The sequence below is a fragment of the Theropithecus gelada genome, chromosome 11 (genome assembly GCF_003255815.1).
Source record: "Theropithecus gelada isolate Dixy chromosome 11, Tgel_1.0, whole genome shotgun sequence".
Classification (NCBI taxonomy): domain Eukaryota; kingdom Metazoa; phylum Chordata; class Mammalia; order Primates; family Cercopithecidae; genus Theropithecus; species Theropithecus gelada.
The window spans coordinates 89,847,133-89,865,124 of NC_037679.1; positions in this window are offsets into that span (position 1 = coordinate 89,847,133).

The following is a 17,992-nucleotide window of genomic DNA, read 5'->3' on the forward strand; positions in this document are numbered from 1 at the left end:
GCCGGGCGAGGTGGCGGGCGCCTGTAGTCCCAGCTACTCGGGAGGCTGAGGCAGGAGAATGGCGTGAACCCGGGAGGCGGAGCTTGCAGTGAGCTGAGATCCAGCCACTGCACTCCAACCTGGGCGGCAGAGCGAGACTCCATCTCAAAAAAAAAAAAAAAAAAGAGAGAACTCTACATATATTCCATAATTGGATAGAATAGTATATTATTTTTGGTTCCCAGCAAATATATATTTGTATATTATTGCATATTATTTTGGAGGAACAAAACTAATATATAAAAATCAATAGCTTTCCTATATAAAAGCAATAATCAGGTAGAAAGTATAATGGAAGGGGAAAAATTCCATTTATAATAGCATACAAAAAGAAAGGCATGCCTAGAAATGTGTAAGATATATATGAAGAAAACTGAAGAAAAAATAAAAGAAAAATTGAGCAAAAAGAAAAGCCAACCCCAATACAAAAAACTAGCTGGGCGTGGTGGCAGGCGCCTGTAGTCCCAGCTACTCGGGAGGCTGAGGCAGGAGAATGGTGTAAACCCGGGAGGCGGAGCTTGCAGTGAGCTGAGATCCGGCCACTGCACTCCAGCCTGGGCAACAGAGCGAGACTCTGTCTCAAAAAAAAAAAAACAAAAAAAAACAGCCAACCCCACACTAGGAGAGGGTCCTTAAATTTTATAAAATTCTCCTGAAATCAACCTTAACATTTAATATGATTACAAAGGCAAGATTTTTTCCAGACCTCTGGAAGCCGATTCTAAACTTAGTATGGAAATATAAGCACAAAAGTATAACCCAGACATTTTGTTGAAGGCAAGAAAAAGTAATGAAAGAAAACTAGTTTTACCAGACATTAAAAATGTATTATAAATATATAATTAAAATTGTTTTGTCCTGGTACATGAATAGACAGACCCATAGAACAAACTGGGTGGTCCATAAACAAATCCAATTACATATGAGAATTTAATATATGATAAAATAGTACTTATAATCAATAAGAAAATATAGAATATTCAATAAATAATGGTCAGAATACAGGATAATTAAGAGAGAAAGTTCTTACACATAAGTTAATTCCAGATCAAGCAAGTATTTAAACATATAAAAGAAAAATTAGATGTTCTAGAAAAATTATGCATTTTTTTCATTATTGTCAAATGAAGAAGGACTTTCTAAGAAAACCCAGGAACAAGAAAAGGAAATGCTGATTAAATTTGATTACATGGAAATGTAAACTTCTGCACAGTGGGAAAATGCCACAAATAAAACCAAAAGATTGGCTACAACTGAGATAACATATTTGCAACACATATTTCAGATTCAGTTGTGGGAGTTTATATAATGTGGGGAGCCCTAGTTAAGAAAAATAAAACATAGAGAACACCAATACAAAATATACAAATGATCATTTATCGAGAATAAGGAAGTAAATCACAACAAATTCCAGATTTTAAAATGCTGACAAATTCCATAAATATCACAAAATCCAGAAAAATAGCATATATTTATTGTAATTAACTGCCTAAGACTCTACTATAATATTGTTTTTATTGATACATGATAAATGTACATAATTTAGGGGTACGTGTGCTAATTGGATGCATTCATGCAAATATAAAAATAAAATCAGGGTAATTGGGCAACCTATCACCTTATAATATTTGAGTAATATTTGTTTTTAACACTGTTTGACTGTGTAATCTTTGATTACTTCTCCAGATGACAATGATTTTATAATTTTGTTTTCTTGGAGAGAACAGAAAGAAAACTCTTTCTTCTAGCATGATGATCAAAATTGGCTTTTTAAAGTTATTATTGAAGGCTTAAATGTTTTTTTAGGCAGCTAGAGAGAAAGGGCAGGTCACCCACAAAGGGAACCCCATCAGGCTAACAGTGGACCTCTCAACTGAAGCTCTACAAGCCTGAAGAGATTGGGGGCCTATATTCAACATTCTTAAAGAAAAAAAAAATCTTCAACCAAGATTTTCATGTCCAGCCAAACTAAGCTTCATAAGCAAAGGAGAAATAAGATCCTCTTCAGATCAGCAGATGTTGAGGGAATTTACCACCAGACCTGCCTTACAAGAGATCTTGAAAGGAGCACTAAATATAGAAAGGAAAGACCACTACCAGCTGATACAAAAACACACTTAAACGCACAGACAAGTGTTGCTATAAAGCAACCACACACAAGCCAGCATAATAAGTAGCTAACAACACAATGACAGGATTGAATCCACACCTATGAATACTAACCTGGAATGTAAATGGGCTACATGCCCCACCTAAAAGGCACAGAACGGCAAGTTGTGTAAAAAAGCAAGACCCAGTGGTATGCTGTCTTCAGGGAACCTATCTCACACATAAATGACACCCATAGGCTCAAAATAAAGGGATGGAGGAAAATCTACCAAGCAAATTGAAAACAGAAAAAAGCAATGGCTGTGATCCTAATTTCAGAAAAACCTACTTCAAGATAAAAAAGGGCAACATTACATAATGGTAAAGTGTTTAATTCTACAAGAAGACTTGACTATCCCAAGTATATATGCACCCAACACAGGAGCACCCAGATCCATAAAGCAAGTTCTTAGAGACCTACAAAGAGATATAGACTGCCATACAATAATAGTAGAAGACTTCAACACTCTACTGACAGTATTAGACAGACCATCAAGGCAGAAAACTAACAAAGATATTCAGGACCTGAACTCAACATTGGACCAAATGGATCTGATAGACCTCTACAGAACTCTCCACCCCAAAACAACAGAATATACATTATTCTCATTGCCACATGGCATATATCAATGACATAATTGGACATGAAACAATCTTCAACAAATTCAAAAGAACTGAAGTCATACCAAACACACTCTCAAACCACATCACAATAAAAATAGAAGTCAAGACTAAAAAAATTGCTCAAAACCATGCAATTACATGGAAATCACTTTCGGATAAATAATAAAATTAGGGAAGAAATCAAGAAGTTACTTGAAACTAATGCAAACAAACATACAACATACCAGAATGTTGGGAACATAGCTAATGCAGTGTTAAGAGGGAAATTCATAGCACTAAAGTATTCATAACATCAAAAAGTTAGAAAAATCTCAAATTAACAACCTAACATCACAACTGAAAGAATTAGAGAAACAAGAACAAATCAACCCCAAAGCTAGCAGAAGACAAGAAATAACAAAAATCAGAGCTGAACTGAAAGAAATCAAGACACAAAGAAAACCATTCAAAAGATCGACTAATCCAGCAGTTGGTTTTTTGAAAAAATAAGTAAGATAAATAGGACACTAACTAGACTAATAAAAAAGAAGAGAGAAGGCGCAAATAATACAATTATAAATGACAAAGGAAATATTACCACTGACCCCACAGAGATAAAAATAATCATCAGAAACTACTATGAACACCTCTATGCACACAAACTAGAAAACTGAGAAGAGATGGATAAATTCCTGGACACATACAACCTCCCAAGACTCAACCAGGAAGAAATGGATTCCCTGAACAGACAAATAATGAGCTCTGATTTATTAAATCAGTAATAAATAGCCAACCAACCAAAAAAAGCCCAGGATCTGATGGATTTACAGCCAAATTCTACTAGCTGTACAAAGAAGAGCTGCTACTATTCCTACAGAGACTATTCCAAAATACTGAGCAGGAGGGACTCTTCCCCAACTCATTCTATGAGGACAGCATCATCATGATGCCAAAACCTGGCAGAAACAGAAACAAAAAAAATAAAACTTTAGGCCAATATGCTTGATGAACATCAACGCAAAAATCCTCAACAAAATACTTGCAAACCAAATCCAGCAGCACATCAAAAAGCTAATCCACCATGATCAAGTAGGCTTCATCGCTGGGATGCAAGGTTGTTTCAACATACACAAATCAGTAAATATGATTCATCACATAAACAGAACTAAAAACAAAAACCATGTGATTATCTCAATAGACACAGAAAAGGCTTTCAATAAAATTCAACATTCATTCATGTTAAAAACTCTCAATAAACTAGGTATTGAAGGAACATACCTCAAAATAATAAGAGCCATCTATGACAAACTCACAGCCAACATCAAACTGAATGGGCAAAATCTGGAAGCATTCCCCTCGAAAACCAGCACAAGACAAACCAGCACAAGGATACCCTCTCTCACTACTCCTATCCAACAAAGTACTGGAATTCTTAGCCAAAGCAATCAGGCAAGAGAAAGAAAGGAAGGGCATCCAAACAGGAAGAGAGGAAGTCAAATTATCTCTGATTGCAGATGACATAACTTTTTTGAGAGCGCACTCGCATTCACACTCACACACTCGCACTCACACTCATGCACTCGCACTTACACACTCGCAATCACACACTCACACTCACACACTTGCACTCACTCACACTCACACTCACACACTCGCACTCGCATTCGCACTCACACACACTCGTGCACACACACACTCACTTGCACTCACACTTGCACTCACACTCACACACTCGGACTCACACTCGCACTCACACGCTCACACTTCGCACTGACACACACTTGCACTCACATGCTCACACACTCACAGTGGTAGTCACACTTGCAGTCACACACTCGCACTGACACACACTTGCACTCACACACGCGCACTCACACTTGCACTCACACTCACACACTCAGACTCACACACTCGCACTCACACTTCGCACTGACACACACTTGCACTCACACGCTCACACTGGCACTTGCACTCACACTCCCCCCGGAGACACCTTTCCCAGTAGCCAAAGCAGCTCCCGCTGAGCCTGTCTGAGCAACGGCTCCACGTCCCGGGACTGCTGCCCAGCAGCTTTCTGTGCTGGAAAATCACAGTCCCACGTCCCGCCGTACACTGCTGTGGCTGTGGGTGACTCCGCTCTTGCTTCTTGTGTTTTTCAGTTTCCTATAACACATACATTAACTTTTTAAAAATAAAGGTTACTTTCAAAACCTAAGAAAAACAGAAACAGTCCTTCAGGGCACAGTAAGCAAGCCTGAACCACTGGGCCCAGCTACTTGGGCAACTTACCCCCGAGTTCAGGCAATGCTAACGGGGCGTGCGTCCCATCACACAGCGCACACCTGGTCTCCCTCTGCAGGTGGGACAGGCCTTCCTCCACCTCCAGCAGGGGTGGGTGTGATGGGGTAGGGAGGGGGAGGAGGAGGAGAAAGAGGAGCAGAAGTGGAAGAAGAAGAAAGAAAGAGAGGAAGAAAGGCAGAGAGACAGGCCGACCGCTGTGGCTGGAGTGGAGAAGGTTCTCGTGCTGTGGACTGGCTGGGGTACAGAAGGTTCCCCATGCTGACACTGCCTCCAGGCGTTCTTCCCGCCCGGGTTGCTCAGCCTGCAGAGCAGATGCAGGACAGCAGGGCTCCCCGTGCCTCAGGGCTGATTTGAGGAGCTGCCTGGCCTCTCTACTTAAAAGATGGGGTCATTCCATCAGGACATCTTTCCAAGCACTGACTCTGTGCCGTGCACTGCCCGTGGTGCTCCAAGTTCAGCAGAGACACTGACAGGACCCCTACTCTCACCAGGCCTCTGTGCTCAGGACGGAAAGGCAAACAGTAAACAAATACCAATCAATACTAGCAAGGCAGTTACACTTAGTGCTAAGAAACAGGGGTCTGGGGAAGAGATGGGCCTGGGGTGTCCCGGGAGGGCCTGGGAAGGTGGCCGTGGAGGGAGTGATCTGGGGAATGAGGGAGCCGGTGTGCACGAGGAACGTTTGCCTGGTGGAGGGAACGGTGAGGACACAGGCCCCAAGAGGAGATGTACAGCGTGTCTGAGGAACCACAGAGGCCAGCATGGCTGGGTTACAAGGAAGGAAGAAAGGAGGGAAGAAAGGAGGGAGGAAGGAAGGGAGGGAGGAAGGGAGGAAGGGAGGAAGGGAGGGAGGGAGGGAGGGAAGCCAGACGGTGTGGCTTTTAGATGCTGCAAGAACTCCGGCTTCACTGTGAGCAAGACAAGAGTCATCGGAGGGATCTGGGCAGAGCAACGTGGCCTGGTGTCTGCTGTTTTTAAAAGCTGGCTCTAACAGTCATCCCAGCAGAGCGCAAAGTCAAACATCACAATTCTCCACTGGCTCAGGGATGAAATCATTTGGTAACAGCCAACAAGAAGGCAGCTGCCCTGCAGAGAAGGAACCGGGGAAGGGGCAGGGGCACACGCTGGCCACTGGCTGTTTCGACGCATCTCTGTTAATACACTTCCCCAGAGGAGCAAAAAGCCGCTTAGAACCCACGTGCCTGGCGCTTCATCAGGCTCAGCCCCTGTGCTCACATCTACAAAGACATCACGTTCAAGCCCGAAAGTCCCCAGGACGCAGTTTCTCTTATTTTATCTTCCTTCTGCTTAGAGTGTGTGTCTTTTCCTTCAGTCCCTTTAAGAACAAGGTAAGAGCTGTTTACAGACTTCAGAATGTCTCCAAAAATTTATAAAGAGAATGGCTTGAAGCCCAACATAGCGAAGCACAGGTAAGCCCTGAAAGAGATTGGCTGGAGACATTTCTGATGGCCTTAGACGGCTCTGAATTGTTTCATCTCCTTGATTACGTGAAAAAACAAAGAAGAGAATATTTCACCTAAAAGCAGAGGAGACCCATGTTCATGAACAAGGAGCAGTAGAGGCATTTTTGACTTTTTTTTCCGTTGGTACGGAAATTTCAAAACTGTGTGTGTTCCACCAATTACAGAGAAGGCCCCAGCGATGAAACCAGCATCAGTTTACCCAGCTCATCAGGAAACCCAATAAACTCAAATAAAAAGCGCTCATCTTTCTTGATACTCCTTTAGCAGAACAGGTGAAAGCTTACATCAGGGTTTGCAAAGTCAGATGCTGACCAGGGACCAAGCAGGTCACATGGAAGACTCAACACCGAGCGAGAGACACGTGTCCCCCCCGGGGTCTCGTATCTTCCGGCTTTTGATAGACACATAGGATTAAAGATGTTTCACTTTCTGTTACTTCTACTATAATAAAAGTAATAAGAAAACACTAGGTAGTTTAATAGGAGGAACTTGATACCCATTGCCAAACAGAGGACGGTGAGTATATGAGCTTGTCCAGGCTGCCATAACAAAATACAGCAGACGCGTGGCTTAAACAATAGAGGCATATTATCTCACAGCTCTGGAGGCTGGAAGTCCCAGATCAAGGTGTTAGCAGGGCTGGTTCCTCTGGAGGCCTCTCTCCTCGGCTTACAGACGGCGTCTTCTCCCTGCATCCTCATCCCTCCATGCATGTCTGTGTCCTAATCTCTTCTTTATAAGAACACTGGCCCTATTGGGTCAGAGCCAGCACTCATGACCTTATTTTAATTTAATCACCTCTTTAAAGACCCTGTCTCCAAATACAGCCACATGCTAAGGTGCTAGGAGTTAGGGCTTCAATGTATAGATTTGGGGAGACACAACTCAGCCATGATAGAGAGGCACCCCAGAGACCACAGCAGGAAGCCACCACCATAGGTTGGGTGGGTAGGGAGAGCCCGGGACGGGGCTGCTCCCCAGAAGCTGGGGCCACAGAAGAAGGTGCTGTCCAGGGGGAGCTGGGGCCGCAGAAGAAGGTGCTGTCCAGGGGGAGCTGGGGCCACAGAAGAAGGTGCTGTCCAGGGAAAGCTGGGGCCACAGGAGATCCACAGGCATGAGTGGTGCTCTGAGCAGAGACAGCAGGAGAAATGCCCTGGCCCTTCTCTGCCCCACTCACCAGTCTCTGGAGATCCATGGCTTCCTGCATGGATCCTCCCTGCGGCCAACCAGCAAGGGAGCCTGGGGCATAATTTCAGAGGCCATGGAGGAGAGTAGGAAGTGAAGGGGGTGGACTCAAGAGCACACAGTCACTGACCTGCTCCAGGCCACCACGGGGGTCGCCACCTAAGAAAGGAAACTTCTGAGTCTTTAAGACAAATTGGAGATCTGTATGTTTATGTGACATCTTCCAGTTATTTCTCCTGTGCGTAGGTCTCCGGTATGCAACGTTCGGTTTAAAGTGACAAAGATGATGGATGGAGGTTTCTTCAGACTGAATACAGGGAACACACAGGACCCTGTCCCAAGAGCCATGGGCGATCAAACCCCTCCCAAAGGGCCTCAATAAAGCAGGAAGCAGAAGGGCTTCCTGGAGAAAGCAGCCCCCACAACACCATGGATGAGGCCATCCCGAGAGATAATCTAGAATGTTCCTAAACCAGGATCTTCAACAAATGATGATTCCGATCTCAGAAAACTGTGAGGGGACAAGACGGCACTGTGTGGAATGAGCAGCAGTCTATCTTGAACCATGTCAGAGGCAGACAGACCAGGCCGGGTGGGGTTTGGTGTCCAGTCTGTGGTGAGGATATTGGCCCATCCCGTCACAGGGACTCATGGCAGAATCCCCCCAGTGACGTCCGTAGTCAATGTCTGAGTTATTTGTCGAACTGTCCAGTCTTTTCTGAGCAAGCTTTGGTTGTTTGCACAGTACTCTGGGCTAAGGACACTGCTGGCTTCGTGATCAATAGCTATCGGCCAGGTAGGGGCCACCTGGCTGTTACAAGAGGCTGGGCTGTTGCAAATGCCTCACACAATGTCCTCTTCCCAGTGCATCTCAGCCCAGGTGTGCTGCTCACAATGACCACCTCCTGCTTTCTGCACACGCTTCCCACCACTGCCCTCTTCCCCACCCTGCAAGACTTCCATAGACAGAATGTGGACTTCACGCAGCACTGTTTGGAATAGCCAAGGTGTGGAAACAGCTGTCACGTCCATCAACAAATGAATGGATACACCAGACATGGTCCACGATCCACACTATGGAATACTACGCAGCCTTTCAAATGACGTCAGTTCTGCAACATGACGTGGACCTTACCATTGCACCAGTGGAACAAGCCAGTCTCAGAAGGATAAATCTTGTATGATTCCACTTAAATGAGGTCTCTGAAACCGTCAGACGCCTCACAGAAGCAGAGAGGAGAGTGGTGGCTGCCAGGGGCTGGGGAGGGAGCACGGGGAGCTGTGAATCAATGGTGTAAAGTCTCAGCACACTGGGTGAGTGTGCACTAGAGATCTGGCACACTACATCTGGCCTTCACTGTACTTTGTGCTTAAAAATTTCTTGAGGCCAGGCATGGTGGCTCATGCCTGTAACCCCAGCACTTTGGGAGGTTGAGGCAGGTGGATCACTTGAGGTCAGGAGTTCGAGACCAGCCTGGGCAACATAGTGAACCCCCATCTCTACTAACAAAAAAAAAACAAAAAATACAAAAATTAGCCAGGCGTGGTGGTACACACCTGTAGTCCCAGTTACTGGAGAGGCTGAGGCAGGAGAATCACTTGAACCCAGGAGATGGAGGTTGCAGTGAGCTGAGATCACGCCACTGCATTCCAGCCTGGACGACAGAGTAAGACTTCATCTCAAAAAAATAAATGAATAAAAATAAATACAGTTCCATTCCTTCTGTCCCAATCTGTACGTCTCCTACTTCCTTTTCTCATCTTACTGCACTACCCGGGACTTGCAGTACAAAGTTGAACAGGTAAGAGGGGACATCCCTGCCTTGTCCCCAGTCTTAGAGGGAAGATGTCCAGTTTCTCACCACTAATTATGATGTTGGCTGCAGCCACCTGGGCCGTGCTTGTTTTGCACACTTATTAAGTGTTCACTGTGTTTCTTTAATAGGTATGGGACTATCTAGATCACCTGTTTCTCCTGAGAGAGTTTTAGTAGATTGTGTCTATCAAAGAATTGATCCATTTCATTTAAATTCTCATATTTGGCTGGGCATAGTGGTTCACACCTGTAATCCCAGCACTTTGGGAGGCTGAGGTGAGTTGATCACCTGAGGTCAGGAAATTGAGACCATCCTGGCTAACATGGTGAAACCCCGTCTCTACTAAAACTATAAAAATTAGCTGGGCGTGGTGGCGCATGCCTGTAGTCCCAGCTACTTGGGAGGCTGAGGCAAGAGAATCGCTTGAACCTGGAAGGCGGAGGTTGTAGTGAGCCGAGATCGTGCCACTGCACTCTAGCCTGGCGACAGAGTGAGATTCCATCTCAAAAAGAAAAAGAAAAATTCTCATGTTTGTGGACATAGTGTTGTTCATACTTTTTTCTTCATATCCTTTTTCTGCCCCCATTGGTTTTGGGTGAGCATTTGATATGATTTCTCTCTTAGACCTTCACTTATATACATTTTTGAAATCTTCCCAGTGCCTGTGCTGGAGCTCTCAATAGACATTCACCTGAACTAAGCCCGCCTTGGAAAAACACTGCTCCAGCCCGTGTGAGTGCAGACTCTGTGGTGGGGCATCCTGGTTTCTGTCTCCTGTTCCTTGTGAGATGGCTGTTTACCTCAGTTCTCCACAATCTATAATCATCCAACGCATTATTACTATTATGATGCTAAGCAAGACATTATATTCTAGATCAATTAAGAGTAAGAAAAATAAAAGACTTTACCACCTCGTATTCCTTCCCCAACATTCTTGTTTCTGTAGATCTGAGTTTCTGATATACTGTCTTTCTTTTCCCGCAAGAACTTCTTTCAATGTTTCTTGCAGGGCAGGTCTGGTGGTGGCGAATTCTCTCTGTTTTTATACACCTATATTTTTTATTTCTATAGCTTTCAAGGTACAAGTGGTTTTGGGTTACATGGATGAATTGTACAGCGGTGAAGTCTGAGATTGTAGCACACCTGTTATCCAAGTAGTGTACACTGTACCCAATGAGTAATTTTTCCTCCCTCCCTGCAAGGCCTCCCCCTTCCTGAGTTGCCAATGTCCGTTCTATCACTCTGTCAACCTTTGCACACCCAGAGCTCAGCACCCACTTATAAGTGAGAACACATGCTCCTTGTTTTCCATTCCTGAGTTACTTCACTTAGAAGAATGGCCTCCCGCTCCATCCAAGCTGCTGCGACAGAAATTCTCTCATTCTTTTCTGCAGTTGAGTTTGGGAAGTGTTCCACGGCGTGTACACACCACGTTCTCTCCGTCCACTCATCAGCCGACGGGACACCCCGCATTCTCTCCATCCACTCATCAGCCGACGGGACACCCCGCATTCTCTCCATCCACTCATCAGCCAAAGGGACACCCCGCATTCTCTCCGTCCGCTCATCAGCCGACGGGACACCCCGCATTCTCTCCGTCCGCTCATCAGCCGACGGGACACCCCGCATTCTCTCCATCCACTCATCAGCTGACGGGACACCCCATATTCTCTCCGTCCGCTCATCAGCCCACGGGCACTTGGGTTGGCTCCATATCTTTGCAATTGTGAACTGGGCTGCAATAAACATACAGCTGTGTGTGTGTGTCTTTTTCATACAGTGACTTCCTTTGTGCACCCAGTAGTAGGACTGCCAGATCCAATGATGGGACCGCCTTTCAGTTCTTTAAAGAATCTGCATGCTGTTTTCCATAGAGGTGGAACTAATGTACATTCCCACCAACAGTGCACACACGCTCCTTCTTCACCACATCTACACCAACGTCTATTGTTTTCTGGCTTTTTAATGATGGCTATTATTAAATGGTCATTTGCTTAATGGCCATTAAATAATGGCCATCAGGTGATATCTCACTGTGGTTTTAATTTTCATTTCCCTGGTTCACTCTGTTTTTGTTTGTCAAAGTCTTTGTTTCTCCTTCATTTTTGAAGGATAATTTTGGTGGATATAGAATTCTAGGTTGGGGTATGTGTGTGTGTCTAGGTTGTGGTGTGTGTGTGTCTAGGTTGTGGTGTGTGTGTGTCTAGGTTGGGGTGTGTATCTAGGTTGTGGTGTGTGTGTCTAGGTTGGTGTGTGTGTCTAGGTTGGTGTGTGTGTCTAGGTTGTGGTGTGTGTGTGTCTAGGTTGGGGTGTGTGTGTGTCTAGGTTGGGGGTGTGTGTCTAGGCTGGTGTGTGTGTGTCTAGGTTGTGATGTGTGTATGTCTAGGTTGGGGGTGTGTGTGTCTAGGTTGGGGTTTGTGTGTGTGTCTAGCTTGGGGGTGTGTGTGTCTAGGTTGTGGTGTGTGTGTATGTCTAGGTTGTGGTGTGTGTGTGTGTGTCTAGGCTGTGGTGTGTGTGTCTAGGTTGGGGGTGTGTGTGTCTAGGTTGTGGTGTGTGTGTCTAGGTTGGTGTGTGTGTGTGTCTAGGTTGTGGTGTGTGTGTATGTCTAGGTTGTGGTTTGTGTATGTCTAGGTTGGGGTGTGTGTGTCTAGGTTGGGGGTGTGTGTGTCTAGGTTGTGGTGTGTGTGTATGTTTAGGTTGTGGTGTGTGTGTATGTCTAGGTTGTGTGTGTCTAGGTTGGGGTTTGTGTATGTCTAGGTTGGGGGTGTGTGTGTCTAGGTTGTGGTGTGTGTGTCTAGGTTGGTGTGTGTGTGTGTCTAGGTTGTGGTGTGTGTGTATGTCTAGGTTGTGGTTTGTGTGTGTCTAGGTTGGGGTGTGTGTGTCTAGGTTGTGGTGTGTGTGTATGTTTAGGTTGTGGTGTGTGTGTATGTTTAGGTTGTGGTGTGTGTGTATGTCTAGGTTGTGTGTGTGTGTCTAGGTTGGGGGGGTGTGTGTCTAGGTTGTGGTGTGTGTGTGTGCACGTGTGCACGTGTGTGTGCGTGTGTGTGTGTTTCCCTGACACTTTAAATGTTTCACTCCTCTCTTTTCTTGCGTATGTGGTTTCTGGTGACAATTCCCCTGGAATTCTTATCCCTGTTCCTGCACAAGTCAGGTGATTTCCCCGACTTCTCCCAAGGCTCTCTCGTTGGTTTTCCGCAGCGTGACTATGCTATGTCCGGCCATGTCTGTTGGTATATTTCCCACCTGGTGTTCTCTGAGCTTCCAGGATCTTTGGTTTGGTTCTGACATTAATTTCAGAAACTTCTCAGCCTTTATTACTTGAAATATTTATTCTGCTCTAATCTCTTTTCCTTCTAATATTCCAACTACACATATATGACGTGTTTTGATATTGTTGTTGAATGCTGTTTTGATTTGACTTGTTTTGCTGTTTGTTTTCCAACTGTGTTTTTCTCATGTCAGTTTGGGAAGTTTCTACCGACCCACTTTGAAGTTCACTGACTCGCCTGGGCCGTGCCCGATGTACCGAGGAGTCCGGGAAAGGCTTTCACCATTTTTGTTTCAGTGATTTTTGTTTCTAGCATTTTCTTTTATGGCATTTTCATTTCTCTACCTACCCATCTATTCTTTTTTTCCCCAAGTTTATTGAGGTATAATTGACAAATAAAAATCATATCTATTTAAGGTGTTACAGTATGTTTTGCTCTACCTACACACTGTGAAATGATTACCACTATCAAGCTAACTAACATAGCCAGCACCACACACGGTTACCTTTTGGTATTTGTGTGTGATGAGAACATTTCAGATCTGCTCTCTTAGCAGGTTTTAAGTCTGCAATACGGTATTATTAAACACAATCATCAAGCCGCTCATTCAATCTCCAGAACGTATTCATCCTGCACACGTGAAACTCTGCACCTGCAGCCACATTTACCCATCTGTTCTTACATGTTGTCCACTTTTTCCACTACAGCCCTTAACACGTTTATCGTAGTCATTTTAAATCCTTCTATGATAATTCCAACATCTGTGTCATCTTTAAGTCTGGCTCAGATGGTTACTTTCTCTCTGTATTTTTCTCTTCCCTTTTTACAGGCTTTGCAATGTTTTGTGGAGACCAGACATGCCGTGCCAGGTAGCAGGACCGAGGTGAGCAGCCTGAGGACGTACAGGGCAGGGCTGGGCTGGGCTGTGCTGACTGGTTGCTGCAGCTGCGGGTGCCAGACGCTTCCGGCTCCTCTAGCGTCCCTGCTGGTGTCTCCCCTGTTGACCTGGGGCTTCCCTCAATCCTCCTCCTCAGGAAGGGTCCACGTCTTGCAGCCCTTTCAGCTGGAACCCAGGGTTACAGCACCGGAGCCCTGTGTGTGTGGCGGTGAGGTGTGGGGGAAGGAAAGCATCCGGTCATCCCACGCACGATGGAGTCTCCGTTTTTAGGGGCTATGACCTTCGCAAGCGTTCCTCCAGTGACGTAGCTTTTCTTTTCCCCTTGGGTGAGACAGGAAGGCTAAAGGGGGCTGGGGTGGAAGAAGTACCTCCCGAGCCTGGGCAGGCCTTGGAGCAAGCCTGTGTTGGGGAGAACGCTCTGGGCAGATTCCACAAGGATGACTCTTCTGCTCCCCCTTGCAGAGCCAACGGGGATCTTTCTTGGATCTTCACTTGTGAGAACCTGTACGCTTCCTGGAGGTTTGAACCACAAGAGTGTGACGGACCCCTGGGAGGATGACCCCAGGGTTTCTCACTCTCAAGCTTCCACACTCAACCTCCCGCAACTCAGCAAAGTCACCACTGGGGTGTTCCCATCCTCCCCCACTCATTCGAGGTTTCCACGGTTTCTGCCCCAGGCCTGCATTCACCCGTCCTTCCAGATTTCGGGGTGGTGGCTCATCCACAATCTGTTCTCTGAGGGGGCCGAGGACATCCCCGGGTTCTGAGCTTGTTCGGCTGTTTCTTGCTCTAAGTAAGTGATGGCTTCCAGGCTTCCTACACGTCAGAGCTGGAGCCAGTCTCTCTACTGCCCGTTTTAACTATTTTATTCCCTCCTTTTGTTCTTCCACTACTGACTCCCACCTTCAGCTTTCCTTATCTTAAAAAGAAGTTACCTTGATATCCAGTTCTTGAGCTATTAAATATTTATACTTACATGATTTTAGCTCTCTTAGTTCTCTGGTTTTATTGTTTTATTGTTTATTTTGCTTACCATCTGGTCTTATAGTTCCCTTTACTTTTATAGCGGGTCCTGTGGTAACGCATTCATTCAGCAGTTCTTTGCTGCGTGGCCCCTCTGTGCTGGCTCCTGCACTGGGGGACACAATGGTGAACAGAATGGGCTCAGGCCTGCCCTTGGGGAGGGACCAGCGTCAGTGCTGTAGTCGCAGACGCCGTCACTGCAAACTGCAGCAAAGTACACGAAGGAAAAGTGCTGTCAGCTGTGGGAACACAGAACGGGGGTCCTGAGCCACTCCGGGGAGGCAGGAAGTCGCCCTGGGCAGGAGGCAGGAGGCAGGAGGCAGGAGTCATCTGCACTGAGACCTGGGGAGAAGCGGGAGATGGCAGGCAGAGGCTGCAGGTAAGTTCCGCGCCATCACCATCGTCATTTTTGTCGGTCTGCTTGTTGTTTTTAGAATTCCTTATGACCTGGGAGGAAGGGTGGTCACTGCAGGAAAGTTCAGACCCGAGGCAGGAGTCACGCTCTGTCCCCTCAAACTGGTCCAGTGCCTCCCTCTGACCTCCCCCATGAGATCGCCTAAGTGGAGAATTCCTTTTTTAAAAATAAAAGTTAGATGCTAGATAAGATTTACCTTTAAAAAAAATTTTTATTACACTTTAAGTTCTGGGATACATGTGCAGAACGTGCACATTTGTCATAGGTATACACGTGCCATGGGGGTTTACTGCACCTATCAACCCATCATCTACATTAGGTATTTCTCCTAATGCTCTCCCTCCCCCATCCCCTCACACCCCAACAGGCCTCAGTGTGTGATGTTCCCCTGTATCCATGTGTTCACATTGTTCAATTCCCGCTTATGAGTGAGAACATGCGGTGTTTGGTTTTCTGTTCCTGTGTTAGTTTGCTGAGAATGATGGTTTCCAGCTTCATTCATGTCCCTGCAAAGGATATGAACTCATCCTTTTTTATGGCTGCATAGTATTCCATGGTGTATGTGTACCACATTTTCTTTATCCACATAATATTTACTCTTATAATCATCTCCAGTAATAGAACTCTGATTTTCAGCTGGCCACATTGCTGTCCAGAATAAAAATTAAGTTCCTTAATTAAGTTCCTGCACATCTAAACCCAGCCAATGAGTATAAGAGGAGATTGTGTGTCAAACTGCAGGAAAGGCTGCTTAAAGGTAGGCCCCTCTGGGAGGGGCATTCTTGTCCCATTTCCCCTTCTTCTGTTCCACCACCTGGAATGTGGATGTGATGGCTGGAGCTTCAGCCACCATACTGGCCTATGAGGTCACCTTAAGAATAGAGTTCTCACGTGAGGATCATAGAGCAAAAAGATAAAAGCTCAGTCCCTGATCCCCTTGGAGCTGCCAAATGAGCTTCTGGACTTTTTTTTTTTTTTTTTTTTTTTTTTTTTTTGACAAGGTTTTACTCTGGTTGCCCACGCTAGAGTGCAATGACATGATCTTGGTTCACTGCAGCCTCCACCTCCCAGGCTCAAGTGATTCTCCTGCCTCAGCCTCCCAAGTAGCTGGGTTTACAAGTGTGTACCACTGTGCCCAGCTAATGTTCGTATTTTTTGTAGAGACAAGTTTTCACCCTGTGGCCCAGGCTCATCTTGAACTCCTCACCTCAAATGATCTCTCCACCTCAGCCCTGGATTTCTGTTACACGAGAAAGGGGTAAATGTCTATGTCTAAGCCACTATTATTTTCGCCTGTTGAAGCAGCTGTGTGCAGTCCTAACTGGCACACCTGGATTATTCAGCAAACCCAGAGACTAACACATCCTCCAGGATAACTATGACCTTGCAGTGCCCTTGAACTGATTCCACAAGTCAACCCACAGCCTGAGGTGGAACCAAGCCTGCATACGTTTGGTCCACCCAATCTTTAAACTGAATTTGATGGCAAGATTTAAAAACCTGGGGGTTGCACATCCAATTCTAGATTTTTGACTTCTCTTGAAAAACCAGATCTAGTAACACTGGCCCTCTGCCCTCAGGCCAGCAGTTGGCAGCCTCTGGGCAGGGGGTGCCCACTGTCCTCGGGCCCTTGGGTCCCCTTCCCACCCCAGCATCCCCCATCTGGCTATACCCGCTTGTTTATCCCTCCCACCCTGGGAGGGTGTGAGTGTGTGAGCACCAAGTCACACAACCTAAAGTCGGTGACACCTGCCAGGCATAGGGACAGACCACAGATACAGCATGAGAGGGAAAGCAGGGTGCGAGAGGCAGCCAGTGACCCCATCCCTGCAGAGGGGCCCCCACAGGAGGAAGCCCAGGAGAGGGCCCTTTGGGGACACTTGGTTCCACCCGACACTGAGCTGCTTCAGCTCAGTGACTCCAGTTTGGCCTTTCCCCCTAAGAGGGTCCCCTCCACAGTCTGGGTGCTCCCAGCACTCTGGTGAAGAGAAGGTTCTCTTGCAATAAGACAGTCTGTGTTTGGATTTTTAAATGGAATCAGGCAAACTTTTGCTGGACTATTTCCAAAACCCCAAAATCAGGGCTGTAAAACATGAGCAAGAAACATCCACTTCAACTTTTTAAAATAAGTATCAATCCTCTTTGCAAAGAAAGAAAAAAAAAACAGAATACACAGAGATGGCTCGAGATGTGGGTCTCCAGCACCCCCACGTCCTTCCCCGATAGATTCTGAAGGAGTCCACGTGCATACGACTCCCCAGATACGTTCCCAAGTGTGCTCATGCCGCATGTTTCCACCAGTCCCGGACATCTTCGCGTTGCGCGTTTCACTGGCTGACGCCCCTGCCTCCTTGGCTGGAAATCCAGGAGCAAGAACCCCACTGTTAGTGGAGCCTGTGTGGCGGCTGTCACACCGAAGGTCGACCATCCCACTCCAGTCCCACTGTGAGAATCTCCCACAAACCTCCCTCTCTGAGAAAATAAACTAACAGATTGTCTCCAACCAACCCCCAAGTCTAGAACACTCATTCCCCTCGGCTGCTGACTCGCTGGTACCCGCCCGAAACACCCTGGGACTAGAAACGCTGGGCTCTTGTGCCACTGAGAACCAGCTCTGGGTGCAATACTTTGATCCCGAATTCTCCTGACCGATCCAGGTTACGTTGCCCAATCTGCACAACCAGACAGAGCTAAATAAATTAAGCGAAGAGCCACATCCTTCTGAAACGCTGGGTTCCCTGGAGTGTGCCTTACAGTGATGAAGTTTCTCTTCTTGGAGTGCGGCTAACGGAGGCACTGAATATAAACAT